The sequence below is a fragment of the Rissa tridactyla genome, chromosome Z (assembly GCF_028500815.1).
Source record: "Rissa tridactyla isolate bRisTri1 chromosome Z, bRisTri1.patW.cur.20221130, whole genome shotgun sequence".
In the NCBI taxonomy this organism is placed as follows: domain Eukaryota; kingdom Metazoa; phylum Chordata; class Aves; order Charadriiformes; family Laridae; genus Rissa; species Rissa tridactyla.
The window spans coordinates 86,140,574-86,149,438 of NC_071497.1; positions in this window are offsets into that span (position 1 = coordinate 86,140,574).

Below are 8,865 nucleotides of genomic sequence, written 5' to 3' on the forward strand. Positions count from 1 at the left end.
TTCCATGAACTGTGCATCTCAGATGAGGTATGCCCACAGTAACTCCCAGTTTCCAGTTCTCTGGAAAATATAAAGCCGTGCGTTCCTGCAGCCGGCTGCAGCGCCTGGTGATTCCCAGCTCTCCGGGTAGCAGAGTGCAGCACGCACAGGAAAGGTTCCGTGAGCAGGCACCTGATTTTAACGAAAACAAACCAGTTTGGCCAAAACCTGAAGATATACTTTAAAAAACACAGATGTTAGCTGGCTGTTCTATTAAAATGGTTAATAGTAATAATAATATTTGGTTTGGTTGGCTGCTTCTTTTTTCTTATAATTCTAAACCCCATCATTTATATTGCTCCAGCTTGCAGCTACTGCCAGCTTGCAAAACCGAAGTGAGATGAGATTGGAAGAAGCCATGGGTGGCTCTGCTTTCTGCTCACGCGCCTTTTCCCAAGTCTCCCATCAGAAAGGTATCGGCTGGGCAGTGTTGCAGGAGCCTGACCTGCTCACCTCATCCTCTGACCAAACAATCTGGGCAAGAGAAAGGAGCTTTTTAAGATGTCAGGAGCCAAATTATTATGCAGCTATCGGTTAGAAACAAACACAGATTTGCATAAAACACTTCCAAGAGTTGAATTCAAGATTGATCAGCAATGGCTTTAGTTAAAGCTGCTTCTGCTTCTTCTTCTTCTTCTTCTTCTTCTTCTTCTTCTTCTTCTTCTTCTTCTTCTTCTTCTTCTTCTTCTCCTTGCTGTTGTTGTTACTATTGTGTGCACCATCAGCACCCTGATTGTCTCCACCAGGAGCAGTGGATCACACACAGGTTCTGGGAAATGCCCCATCACCAGGCAAGGAAGTGGAAGGAAGAGTGATGAGGACGACGCTTTAATTAAAGCCATCAGTCTTGAATGTCTTCAAGACTTCAATGACTTCAAGTCAAGACTGATCAGTCTTGACTTTAACTCTTGGAAGTGTGTTATCGTTGTTGTTGTTGTTCTTCTTCTTCTTATTATTATTATTATTATTAGTAGTAGTAGTAGTATAATTTTTTTTTTTTTTTTTTTTTTTGCAAACTAATATCAATATCCTGTTTTACCAAGGACAGAGAGATACAATGATGCCTTTGGAAAACAGTCATCACTGTATTCCAGGCACACGCAGACAACCTGAATTCCGCAAGGTGATTCTGACAGCTACGGACTTCCAGTGAATTAAACTCGAGTGAATTTTAGGACGGAATGTGAGGATTCAAACCTGCGGCCAGATGCGCGGATGCCTAACGGCCATTAAAACTGGTTATTCACCCCATAGGGAAGGTAACCTGCGTCGGTAAGGATTCAAACCCGTTCACTCCTAATGGCTTTTCAGTAATGTGGATAAAATGTACAGCTCCCAAGGGAATACGGTTACGTATTTGGCGCAAGTAACTACCTTTGCTGGCAGCTCCGGCCAGGAAGAACAGACTGGCAAGAAGGAGGTGCTGCTCCGGCTGCTTTTCCTTGGAGTCTCTTTCACGCCTGGCTCGGGAGCTGCTGGATGCACGGCCGGTCTGCGAGGCCAAGGCTTGACACCCACTATGTCCCTCAGGGGCGCAAAACCAGTGTCTTTGCACCCGTAATTAAATATTTTTATAATTATATAAATATATAGTTAAATATAAACAATTTTTATCATTAAATTAAGCATGGAAACCCACAACAGCTCTCTATGGGGATGGAACAAGGGGCTGGGGAGTGAGAAATTATTGTGTGAAAGACTTTACACATTTGTACGAAATCATATGGTATATAAAATGTATATCTCAAAACCTGAGCAAGCCGAAGGAGTGGCGTTGAGTAACCTTTAGTCTAGCTCTTCTCGGGTTCACACATGCTGGATTATATATGACCCTCGCAGCAGAGACCACACAATTTCATCGCATCACCTTGAGATGTGTTTGGCTGAATTTTAAATAAATAGGTGAAAACCTAGACCGTCCGAACTGGAGCCGTCAGACTGGTGATCAGTGGGGTCCTGGCCCAGGAGCAGAGGTCTGGGGGGGGAGTAGGGGTGTGCTGGCACCTCCCTGCAACAACAGACCTGTTCTCCTGGGGTTTGCAGCTCATGGGCTTCCAGAGGTGCATGACCCACTTCTTCCATCAGGATTGCATTCCATCAGGTGGTACCTTCAGTTAAGGAAGCGTGAAAACCAGTGGAGCAGTTTATAATCCTCATGCCTTTTTTTTTTTTTTTTTTGCTGTTGCTGCAAAACGGGGAAGAAAAAAAAAAAAGAAGAAACGATCAGCAGGAAGGAAAGGGGTTGTGCTTCTGCTCTGAAGAGCTCATACAAAACATTTCTTGTTAAATAAGTTAATTGTTTATTTGTTCCTCGCAGAATTTATTTTTTTTGTTCCTGCTGACCTACAACTCCGATTTGCTTTGATGTTAAAACAAGGTGGAACTGCAGGAACTCAGATTTAACAAACTTTGCTTCAGGCCCAAAGAGGTGATTAAGACGAGTTAAAGGAGCGCTTTCTGGTCAGCGTTGTAAATAGAAATAAACCAATTTTGAAAGCATTATAAGAATCGTCCATCGTGATTAATCTTTGGCAGGGCTCTTCAGTATACATTAGCATGGTAGAGATGATACCTTAGGAGTGAAAATATGAGTGAAATCAATACCTCACAGCAGTTTGGCACGCTTCTTTCCTGAGGCTAGAGTAAGTTGAATAAGCTGCGGAAGGTCTGCAGGACTTGCAGTTCCCCAGTGAAAAAAAAAAAAAAAAAAGACAAAACAAAACTTAAACCCTTAAATTTTTGCTTTTTTCAAGGTGTTGCAAGGTGCGATGGAGGATCATGAGACAATGTTAAAAAAGTCTTCTCTCTGGTTTTCCGAAGCACGAGGCAGGGCTGGCTCAGCTTTCCTCTTTCCAACCCCCGGAGCAATCCCTGCTGGCAATAACAGCCCAAAGGCCTTCAGCCTTTGCCACTGTCTTCGTCACTGCCACGGCAGGAGGTTTGGAGAGGCTGCCCAGGACCCTGCTAACGGGAGATCACCGCCAGACATCAGCATGGTAACCGGCACTTTGGCGATGAGCTCTTTTCTTTATTGCCTCAAATATACCCTGGTGCCAAGTGAGAGGACAACGGGGGCAGCCTCGGTTATACCAGCTCATGCGAGTCCAGGAGATACTGCTGGCATGGTCCTCACGTTAGCCTGTACGAAAGAAAAACCATACCTGGGATTCCTGCCTGTTGGTCCCACTGCAGATTCTCCCGAGCCTGTTGGAATAAAGGTTTCTTCTAAGTCTTGATCCCACGTCCATGGAAGTTAACATCACTCTTCTGAATGACTTCGGAGAGCTCACACCACATCCTCTTTTTCCTTTTCTGTTTTCCGTTTGTTCTTCTGTATTTTCTTTATGTGTTCATTCCGTAGATTGGCAATAACATTTCCTGGAGCTAATTTTGGAAACCAGATGAAGGTTACTTCCAAAGCATAGTAACCCATTTCTCTGCCTCCTTTCTGTGTTTGTTTTCCATAAATGACTTGACGCTTATCTTGCAGTAGGAGATCATTACCAGTTGCAACGTTTATTTTCAATGACATTATTACTTTGATATTTAATTTTCATAAAAGGGAATCTATTTATTGCTGCCTTGTGGGGAAAAAAAAAAAAAAACAGCGATTTAATTAACTAGTAACTCTGGCTTGAATATTTCATGGGGCTCTGGCTGTGAATTCCTGCAAAGTGAACGTTTTCAGACAACTTGCTGAAGAGCCTACTTCAGCTGCTTCTCAGCAGACACATGTTAACCGTGGCAGAAATCATTCCACTCTTGCACTACACGGCAGCTTATTTTTCCGTTATCTCCCAACAATAGTATTTACAATAGCCGCCAGAAGTCTTGGATGCCACAGGGAGTCCTGAGGGATGGGCACATAAACAAGCACTTAATAAAAGAGAGTCCACTCTGTTTCCAACCTAGACAAACGGTGCAAGCCAATGACAGGAGGGAAAAAACAGGTAAAACATGGCTCTATTCCCATCTGTGGAGCCAGGAATAGAGCCTGGGTCCCCAGGCACGTATTCTGTTGCCCTTCATCCCAGTCTTTGCTCTTAGGGTCTCTCATCCAACAGCTTTAGATTGAACCTTTCCCACATCTACTTGCTGTTTTCAATACAGCGACGGCCAGTCCTGTTCAGGGGGCAGAGAACACAGGTAAAGTAGTGGTGGTTTTGGCAGTGGTAAGTCAATGGTTGGACTTGATGGTCCCTTGATGGACTTGAAGGTCCCTTCCAACCTAGACCTTTCTATGATTCTATGGAAATTGTATTTCTTGCAAGAGGAATCCCTTCTCTCTCCCTCATTGTTTATGAAAAAGAAAGAAAAAAAAAAGGGTAGAACTAATAAGGGCTAAATTCACCTCCCCAGGAAGAATCCTTTACCCTGCCTGGGACTTACTGCATGGGCAGAGAGCCCTGGCAGGACAGGACAGGCTGCCACTGGTGACTCCAGTCTGAACAGGAGGTAGAAGAGGATAAGCAGGATATTTTAGTGGGGGCAAGCACTGGCTAAAAGAACTATATTCTGCCTCTGCTGGACCCCAAACCACCTCACCAGGCGTGTGCAGATTTGTCCAAACCAGCAGAGACCCAACAAGTCTGTCCCGTACAAGACGCTTCTCACTGCTGGACACATTAACGTGGGTAATAAGCCTAGACTCTTGCACAGCACATTACTTCAAGAGCATCAGCACACCAGCATGTCCTGTCTCTGTTTGGCCCACAGATAGTACTAATCCTGGGGCAGATACAAGTAAATTAAGCAGAAAATGGACAGTTCTCTGGCTCTGAAGTCAAATCCTTATTCCTACCATTGCCTCCTATCTATTGCCTACCTGTAAATCTAAATACTGCCTACCAGAACAACTTAAGAGTGAAGTTTTTAAATGTTAAGGTATTGCTATTCCTTCCCTTCAGCGGCAAGGCAGGAGTGTGTGGTAAGAGCAGGGATCCCAGCCGATGGAGGCTGGGTCCCATCCTTCTCCCTCTCCCGTGGCGTTACCGAGTCCTCTGGTGGAGGAATCGGTGAATCTGTTCAGGTCATTCCCTTCCCCCTCATAATAGTACCGTCTGTAGGAAAAAAAAAAAAAAAATTGTTTTTTTTTCCACAAATGGCATTATTATAACCATGCCAGATTTCTGAATAAACCTGTTACTTTAATACTGACATCGCCGGGCACGTAGAAAATGCTGTTTCACCAAGACTGGATCCTGCCTCTATGACACTGCTGAAGTTTTTGCAGCTTCTGTGAATATAGTGCTAAAAAAACTGAGTTCATTTTGACACCAAAACACGTGGAAAAGAAAAAAAAAAAAACCACCACCTTTTTTTTTGATCTATCGGAGATCTTTTTCTGAGGACTGGGGCGGGGGGAAAGGCTCATGTTATGTTGCTATACATCTTCTCACCTTCTTTCCCTGTTCTTTTCTTCCCTTCTTTCAGCTTGAAATATCAATTCTGACTTAGAAAACCGAGACAGCAGCCTACAGCCGATGTTGCTAATAAAAACTGGTTGGTGAAGAAATAGGAGTTTTGGTAATAAATGGAGAGTAATAAATAGAGGACTATAAAATATGATAAAAAGCATGGAAGCTATGATTTCTTTCAGCTTCTTCCATTTTCTATTGTTCCCGAAAGTAAGTTTAATACAGACTAATTTCCAATGCTGAAACGCAGAAGGAAAGTCAATCAGGGAAGCAGATAAAGACGTAACCATTAATGTTAACAGTCCAGAACTATTAGCTCTCACTGCCTCGGAATAGCAAGCAATCCCCAGTGCGCAAGCTGGCTTGCCTCCCACCAAATTTCGTGGAGTCCTTCAGTGTCCTTTGCACTTTTTGCATGTCGACGGCAATACATCTAGCGAGGAGCACCGTTTCACCCAGTGAGCGAGAGAAAGGCATAGAAAAAAAAGGTGCCCAAGCCAGAGATCAACAAAAGACATTCAAAGGCTCCAATAAAGTGTCTCACAGGGGGGAGCAGCAACACTGAAGGCTTCAAAACTCCATAGGGAGCACCACGGCAGCGAAATCCTGGTGATTAATTGCAGCAACCACCGGCAAAGGAAATACAATTTAAAACCGAATCCAAATGAAAATAAATACCCATCAGGATCCCGCAGAGCTTTGGGAGTCAGGGAGAGGCACCGTGAAGTACCGATGCAACAATCACCCCACACAGCAGCTGCCAGACGAGAAAAAAAGGGAGAGGAGATGAAAATCAGCTCTCATAGGGGGTGCTAACAAACTAGAACCCTCTCCTTCAAAGAGCCAACTGGATAAAACAGAGGGACACAGCTCTACACCAGCTTCTTCTCCCACTTTCTCCCACAAGTGGAGATGGCCACAAGTGGAGATGGCAACTATAACTGCTGTATGAATATACATCTACAAACGATTCAAAAACTTCCCCTCTTTTCATACGCCAATCCAGTTGAATTGTTAAAAAGTCATATAGATAGATGAGAACAGAGAAATACAAAGTTGTAATGGTAATCATAGAATCATAGAACCATAGGGCTGGAAGGGACCTCTGGAGATCATCCAGTCCAACCCCCTGCCAGAGCAGGGTCACCCAGAGCAGGTGGCACAGGAACGCGTCCAGGAGGGTTTGGAACGTCTCCAGAGATAATCTCAATGCCCAGCTTCCTCATTTTGGGCCACCAAATCAGATAATCTCTTTCATGTGTTATTCAAGCTTCATCTTGAAAGTTGCTGAGTTTCTCCTTTCTATTACCTTTGTCACAGAATCATAGAATTGTTTGTGTTGGAAGGGAGCTTAAAGGCCATCCAGTGCCACCCCCTGCCCTGGGCAGGGACACCTCCCACCAGCCCAGGTTGCTCCAAGCCCCGGCCAACCTGGCCTTGAACCCCTCCAGGGATGGGGCAGCCACAGCTTCTCTGGGCAACCTGGGCCAGGGGCTCACCACCCTCACAGCAAAGAATTGCTTCCCAATATCTTATCTAAATCTCCCCTCTTTCAGTTTGAAGCTGTTCCCCCTCGTCCCATGGCTCCCCTCCCTGCTCCAGAGTCCCTCCCCAGCTTTCCTGGAGCCCCTTGAGGGACTGGAAGGGGCTGGAAGGTCTCCGCGGAGCCTTCTCTTCTCCAGGCTGAACCCCCCCAGCTCTCTCAGCCTGTCCTCCCAGCAGAGGGGCTCCAGCCCTCCCAGCATCTCCGGGGCCTCCTCTGGCCCCACTCCAACAGCTCCGTGTCCTTCTGCTGTTGGTGCCCCAGAGCTGGAGGCAGCACTGCAGGGGGGTCTCCCCCGAGCGGAGCAGAGGGGCAGAATCCCCCCCTCGCCCTGCTGCCCACGCTGCTGGGGATGCAGCCCAGGCTGCGGGGGGTTTCTGGGCTGCCAGCGCACATGTCCAGTTTTTCATCCACCAGTACCCACAGGTCCTTCTTGGCAGGTCTGCTCTCCATCCTTTCATCCCCCGGCCTGTATTGATACCAGCTTATATGAAAGCTGTTTGAAAATTTCATTGCTTCCAGGAGAAAAAAAAAAAAGAAAAGGTTTAATTTCAGTCTATATTCATTCGAGGCCAGCTGGCTTTTTAGAAGGGACGTGAACTCTCACATTTCAGGACACAGCTTCTCAGTGATATTGCCTTTATGTCCCACCTTCCGCTGGTCTCCCTTACATTGATCACAGAGGAAAGCAAATACCAAACCGCCTGACTCCTAATCTGAATCAATAAATAAGAAAATGGATGGATATACCTTTGCCACCCGCAAAACCATCCGCAAAGCCATCCTGGGCTTAGACCTGAACGGCGATTGCTGTGGCTGGTAGCAGCAACGCTCTTACAGCTGTCACAGTCCCAGGAGGTAAATGATGCCGGGTAGTGAGGAGGGATAACATCATCTCTCCATTAGACCGACTGATGTGTTTGTAAGAAAGAGGCAAGCGTGCAGGTCTGAAATGGGAGCAGTAATCTTCAAAGCGAAGAACAATAGTTCTGAATTGAACTCTGCGTCTGAGTCAGCGAAACCATCTGAGAGGCGATTGCTACCTGTGAGTAGGAAGGAAAGGCTGCCAGCCAAGAGAAAGACAAAATCAAAATTGTTCTTGGACCTGTTCGAAGAACAGCGTTAGATGTATCTATGTTCACTTACGAAATCAAATTAGATTTAAAAAATACCTATTTAAATTTTCCTCCGAACTTGCTCAGGGAAGATAGCGTACATGACTAGGCAATTACAACGCCAAGCATGAGAAATTATATAAATTAGAAGACGACACGTGAGGCGTGTAGAACAAAGGGCTCGGGGGACAATAGTCTCCTGAAACCCAGAGGGAAGAAAAAAAAAAAACAACAGGAAAATGAGCCCAGTGAATTAATTATAATTGATAAAGAAGGCCATAGAGAAGGGTAAAGATAACACAGAAAGAACAGGAAACACTGGAAGTCGAGCAGAGGGGTGCCAGGTCCCAACCCTGCAGTTTGGTATATGCACCTAAACTGGGATCTGCGGTGGGATTTTAAAATAAACAAGGAACAGAAGTTTGGTCTGTCAAAAACATCACTGGGGTTTTAAGTAAGTCCAGGTGTTTGCTCTTATACAACTAATCGCAGGGTCAGGCACTGGTATTACACCAAAATTCCCCCTCCAATAGATGCCCAGTGGTCCAAGAGGCGAGTGGTACACGTCAGGCCAGTGACGGAGCATCCCCAGCGCTAGAAACCGCTAGCTGCCAGAGCTGCGCAAACTATCGCAACGTGTTAGCCGGTGCTTAGCTGGCAGGAAAAGACAGCACTTTTTACTTGGTACATCCCCAAGCGGTACATCTCTGATGCTCACAGGATATTTACTGTGAAATGAGGCACGGGTTTC